Source organism: Pinus tabuliformis, chromosome X, assembly GCF_031772625.1.
Source record: "Pinus tabuliformis cultivar Carrire ecotype Pingquan chromosome X, CPIR1, whole genome shotgun sequence".
Taxonomy (NCBI): Eukaryota; Viridiplantae; Streptophyta; class Pinopsida; order Pinales; family Pinaceae; genus Pinus; species Pinus tabuliformis.
In genome coordinates, this window is record NC_142308.1 from 170,608,065 (window position 1) to 170,615,256 (window position 7,192).

Sequence of the window (7,192 nt, forward strand, 5' to 3'; positions counted from 1 at the left end):
AAGGTTTCTCATGCCAACAGTGGATACCAACTTGTGTCATTATTTTCCATTCTTAGAAGCTCTAGTTTGTGTAGTTGTGTTGTATTCCAATTTACACCTTAAAAATCACTTGTTTAAGTACTTTAGGTTTCTAGGTGATTTTTCATGGTCTATAAAAACTATGCTATGTCTCCTGGTGTGTTAACCGGTGCTTGTTAAGATACATTCCATAGGTTATGATGTCTATAATGCAACGAGAAAAACAAGATATGTTAAACCAACTTCAACATTTGCAATTTAATTCCAAGGGAACACCATGTGTACATGTACATTTTTATAAGTAATGTTATATAACTAAGCTTACCAGAACTGAATAGAATGTACAATTTGGATGCAACTTCTGGTATAGAGCCAAGATATCAAATGAAGGAAACAACCCAGCTTCTTGTGTAAGCATAATAGTCAACATTATGACGGGAAATAAGGGATGCAAATTTAAGCATAAACCTTTGAAAATTCTTATTCAATTTTCTTTTCTACAAAATCATTATTCAAACAATCATAAGAAATAATATTTTAGGTCAATTCCATAAATAAACATAAAATAAAAGTTTATAACCAACAACATTCTAGGGTAAAACTGTTTGTTGCTTCAAAATTTAAATTATACACATTTATTTAAATTTTAAGCTCATTAGCATGCTCCTGAAAATCAAATCAATTGATTCATGCACATTCTTTCTGACATAGTTTCAGGATGATCAACACACAGTAAAGCAATACAATTTTAGTGGTAGGATCAAAGAAGTGGAGAGTGCAAAGGATGTCAAAAAAGTTTCATAGTTTTAATGTTTGTGGTTCCTACTAAAGTCTATAGAAAGATCATGAATTCTTATGGGATTGGTTACCCCTCTTCTGGGGGGTACCTATAGTGATATTTTTCACTTCCATGAGCATTTTTGTGAGTAAAACACTTTGGGTACTCTAGATAGATACAATAGATGTAATGCATATGCACACTCAAAAAGCCATAACATACTTCTACAAAAACTTTTGAAAACTTTAGGGTAGTTGAAATTTGAAAGAAAACTTAACAAGCCCATAAATGAAAGACAAATGGAAAACAAAAAATTATCTTTATACCTGAGCAGGGAGAAGGTGTGTCTTGCGGTACACAGTCTAAAACACGGCCATCGAACTCAAGAGGTTCATTTCTTTGACCAGTGGTGAAACCCTAACTGTTCTCGTATCTGAAATATTTGAGAAAGGTAGCAGATAGTTATCTTTTGAATGATCAAAATGTGGAAACAAATAAGATTTATGCTCATGTGTTGCACCATAACAAGTATGTTCATTATGTTCTTGAAATAGTGTGCCACTAGAATCATAATAAGGGGAATTTCAACCCATGATGCCTTCCTTACTTAGAAGGTTTAACCAATGATCACATTGTAGAATTTTTTCATAATTCCTGTCAAGTATTCCTTAAGAAAACTACAACAAATGTCTTCTCCAAAACATACAAATGCAATTTTGTTTGGCTTAAAATAAAATGGAACCTACAAAATCAACTCTCATCCAACAAAATTGTGTAGAGGTTATGACAATTCACTCTCCTTTACCTGTAATAATCATACAAAAAAAATAACAATCATGACCAACAATGTTGAGCAGACTCCTATTGCATATGTATGCAACATGTGAGAAATATGTATCCTATGATGAAATACCTAGGATTTCATGTCATGCGGTTTTAGTCTATAATTAATCTATAACCAATCTAGATCCATCTTAACTCCAAATCTACCAAGCACTCAGAGGGATCAAATCTCTTTTCACTCTAAAAGAAGTTTGCATCTCAAGAGATTTGATCCCTCTCGGTGCTTGGTAGATCCAGAGTTAAGATGGATCTCGGATAGAGTTAAGATGGATCTAGGATAGTTTGATTTCCCCCTTTAAATAGGCTATATTCCACATCAAAACCATGGGATCTCAATACTATGGGTTGTTTTTGTTTTTATTATTAATTTGTTTTTGTAGGGTTTATTTTTGTTATTTTTATTTTTATTTTTTTTATTTTATTTTGACCGAGTTAAAATTTTTACATTCCATCACATTAATATTTTTATTTAATTTAATTTCTATTTATATTTATATTTATGGGACATTACATTAAGTTACAACATCTCTAACAGAGCCCCCCACAAAGTAATTACATAGAGTAAAATTCATACTAATAAATGCATATTGTTCTCTGTACATGTGATAAACGATAAGGCATACTATAAAATTGGAAAATACCTCATAGCTGAGGATTTTCACATCCAGCCATAGCATGTAGAGATAGTTAAGTGGAAGCGGAGATACCAGGCTGTGACGTGTAAAATAAGTTACATATGTCTAATGTTGAATTTCAATAGACCTGCATGAAGATATTCAACTCCTATTGTGGTGGATTCACATGTTAGGAAAATGGCATTTACATTCCAAGCATTGAATATTGATTTGGCTAATTTCTTGATTTCAGAGGTTGTGTAACATTAAGTTCTCAAGAATGTTAAATTAGGGTCACAACTTGCTATTGGCGTAAAACTTGCAACATGTACCAAAAGCTTGGGGTTGAGATTTTAAATATATGACATTTTTAAATGCGAGAAGCTCTTTAAACAAAGAACTTTCAATTCTGGTTGAATTTCCTTATTGGGCCGCTGAGAAGGTGCAACTCCTATCATTTCAATGCAAGTAAGAAACATCTCTTCTCACTGACTGAAGATATGGAATTCTTAATTTATATTCTCTAAACATGACGAACATTCCATTCAAATAAATGTCTACAATATTTAATCCTTGGGAAATGAATACCTTATTGAATCAACATATCTTATGAAATGAATTGATGACCAGCATAATTTCATAAGATGAACAGCATATACATGTGTGGCCTCCTATAATGTCAGAAGCAACCTACCAAACAATATTCATTCTTAGCTGAGGATATGTATCCCTAAAGAAAAGTGATGGCCTGGATACATGGATGAGATAGAAGAAAATATACTGCTTCAGATATACCTGAGCTTTAGCACCACATCACTTTAGACACAACAATAAACAACTCGGATACTTATTTCAATCTCTAAGGTTTCAGGTTCATTGTCTGGAAAATTGGCCCCCAAAGAGGTTATATTTCACTATTGAACCTCTATCTTTCCCTTCAAACCGGTCTCCAATACTTCCCAAACAAGCTTACGTTTTGCAAAATAGCATTTTTTCACCAAATCGTCTTTGTATCTTGAAATGTGCTAGCATCGTAGTCATTTAACTTAATGAAAAGTCATTAAATCTGAGTTACTTTGTACAATTTTACAATTTCCATATGTGGCTATAAAAAATTGATGAACTTATATGCAACTTGACAGTTAATTCTTGTACATTACCTCCCAAGAACCAATTATAAAAAATCAGGCTAGAAAATTAGAGGCCTTGTGCTTATCGACAATAGATGGTCCTGCCACACATTTTGAATCTTTCATTATGCCCACATCTGGGCTTCAATTATCTACAACTAACGAAACTGTCCAATCCCTTTGAGAAAGATTCATTTAAATAAGTTCTATGAAGGAAGGTGTTTTCTTCAATGTAAAACCCAATGCGCTAGGCTCCTCCAATAGATGTAAAGAAAGAACTTGAGAGAGTGTTGTTCTATTTATAGGGCTCGCATGCTAATTCACCCAACATGAAATAGAAACACAAGTACAAAAATTCTCTAATGAAATCCAAATCATGCAAAGCCCGAACAAAGTTTTGAAAAAACACAACTTTATGAAATTCCTCAACAATACCAATAACATATAAAGGAACATATAATTATTCATAATTATTGATACCTTACAAAAACATGCTCATAGTGCTTCATTTACAACAAACAACACTATGGCTGCTAAAAAGAAGTTGTCGCTATATGATTTTTCTTTGATTGTTTGTTAAATGCAATCATTATGTTTGATGCTTGGCATCAAGAAAAAATGTTTTGGTTCAGTGGCAATATTTAAAAAAAGTTTTTATATTGGATTTAAAATTTTGTAGCTTTTGTGTAGTGAAATGACATTTCCTTTGTGTGTTTTAGAAAGATCTATAGTCTATTATGGTCATTTGGAAATTCCAAGTACTCTACCAAGAACATATAGATTTAGAGGTTTCGTATCATACATTGTAGAGTAACCCACTATGTTCATGGAAAAATTGATAAAGTGTTATGTATCCAGAACATAACAAAGAGTTTATATTTCTGAAAAGTTTCCATCCAAGTTATTATTCCTGGTTGTACCTTCGTAGGATTTCTTGTAAAAAAGAGGCATTGATCACATCACAAAATGATAAGTGTTGCAGACATGTTAACATAGAAATTTCTAACATACTGTAGGCCCCATGTCCAATGTTGTATGGTTCTCTACACAAAAAAATTAGGGATTTAAACGTCATGTACAACATATAAATCCCCAATCCTTTCTTTCTGCTTCCTGTTTTTGTGTTTCACTTTCATTTTGAAGTGTCCAGGGTATCTTATTTTCTGTAGTCACAAACCAACCTTGAAATTATCTGATATGTTGTACTGAAAATGGTTTGCTAAGTAATATGTTCCACAGGTGGACCTCTCTCAAAATGACCTCCATCTAGCATGCACTCGACTTTGTATTGGGTGTGTAAGATGAATGGAAGATGTATAGGTGAACTATAATTATGGTGATTGCACATTCAGGGATGAGATGTTTCCATCAAGCACATCTACAGAACCTGCACAGTTCACCTGAGATCAATCTGATCTTGTAGAATAATTGTCATGTCTATCTTCAATTAATTTATGCTGTGACGAATCTCTGAAGGCTGATCTTTTCAAATGAGTATCAGTGACTTTTTCCTATAGAAAAGTCAGCCTGTGTGCAATCACCACGTCACCTCCTTTCACAATTTTCTATTGATTAATATTAATGTCAAATCTATCCAAGTAAGCTCCCACAATGTTGATTTTGATTAGCATCTTGTTGTTGTTCTAGTAACTAATCTACTAATCTTTCCTTAAGTGTTGTTGTCTCATTAATATCTGTCCTGTAAGAACTCTCTCAGCGTAACTAATCTACTAATCTTTCCTTAAGTGTTGTTGTCTCATTAATATCTGTCCTGTAAGAACTCTCTCAGCGAAAACATTGGTCATGACATTCACACCATTTATTTCCTCATAAGGTAGATTCTAACAAAACTCATCATGTTGACAATTGTTAAGGAAAAGGTTTTAAAAGTATTCACCTACCAATAAATGAGGTCAACCCCATGTTCTCTATTTGGTAAAAGCAACAAAAACATCAGTAAAGACACTTAGACCCCTACTCCACATATCAATTACATTGAAATAGGTACTTCATTATGGTATTTAACTGGACAGTCCGCTGGATTTTGGTTGGTACATCATCCAACTGAGGTAACACCATGGAATTTCTTGATGTTGGAACATCAGCCAACTACCGTAACACCATGGAATTTCTTGATCATGTGTCTCTGTCCACATATTCAACCCAACTTATATCTGAAGAAATATCCTACTCTAGCAGGGATATAGAGTCTTCCCTTCTGAATATACAGGTTATAAACATTTGAATTAATCAGAAATTTATGAGATCATGACTCACTTTATAATTAAGGCTTTTTTTTCTCTCACAAACGAACTGAATTTACAATTCTAAACTAGATAACACCTATAACTTGGTTTTTATTTACAAGGAATAAAGAAAGTTTATAATTGAAATTAAGATATAGTGACAAATATCACTCAGACTGCATTTGTAAGACAAATCAAAGTAATAGGATCACTGTAGAATCCACATACATCAACCGCGGGGATAAATATTTAGCATTTCATACCATAAACAACTGGTCTCCGCAGTTATCATCTTTTCCACGCCAGTAGTAACTGAGCAGTAACCTTGAATTCTAGATTTCCAGTAGGAAAAAAACGTTCAGAATAAATGCTTACAGTGGTGGTGTCAGTTTCAGACATGTTGGCAGTTGTTAAGAGCGTTAAACACTTTCATGTGGAGCAGTTGTAATAGTTAGTATGGGTGTCACAATATAGACCAACTTATCTGTAACTTCCTTCTAAACAGGGTTAGAAGATAAATTTTGAGGGTTAAACTTAAGGATTGTTAGCAATGAATGTTCCAAGGCTATAAAGGTTGTTTAGAATAATATCACTTCTTATCGCATGGTCAGGTAAATGTATTTATCTTTGAACCAGTACCCAACACTCATGCCTGTCTAGAAAGTTTCAGCAAAAACGCTGCAGTTGAACAATCGGACACATAACTAACTAATTTTCAGTTGAGAACAACCAATTGGAGAAAATACGGATGCGAAGGGGTTGCACTATAATGTTTCATACAGTTCAACTAACTAATTTTCAGTTGGAAACAACCAATTGGAGAAAATATGGGCGCGAAGGGGGAGCACTATAATATTTCATAGTGTTAAATCATACTTCATTTTTATCTTCCATACTGCTAGGAAACAAGTAGCATAATAAAAAAAAAAAAAATTAGATATCATTTTTTGGGATTCAACTGCCTTAAGTAAGTCATTCATGTATAACCATTTCCATGAGAGGTAGTCGTAACTTACTAATTTTTCATGATTTTTGAATAGTTCACTTAGCACTCATTGCATCTGCTGATGCTTACAGGGGTGAAGAAGTGGGATTGAAACTAGTGAAATGAATCACAAAGCATCAATCATCACTTCCGGGGCTTGCACCCGTTAACCAGGACTTCCCAAGAGGTCACCCATCCCAGATCTCCTCTGGCTCAAGCGCACTTAACTTAACTGTGGAGTTTTCCCCACAATCATGCCCACTTAGCTTGCTACCCCATTTGCAAAACCTTAGCAAGTATTGTGCCTCATAAACCATTCAAGTAGAGATCCCTTTACTATTTTTAAATGCAAACTTACTGTAATTTAGGTGAATTGGAGAAAAAAGTAGGCCGAAATAAACATGCAAACAGAGGAAAACAGTCCTCGTAAATTGAGGTATAACGTGAGCATGGAGAATCTTAAAAATAGTTTATGTTATCTCAATAATATGACCAAAAAATTCAGAAACACTGATTTAAACGGAGGGAATTATTATCTATGTATATAAGAACCACAAAAGGAAAAGGAGATTCAGATC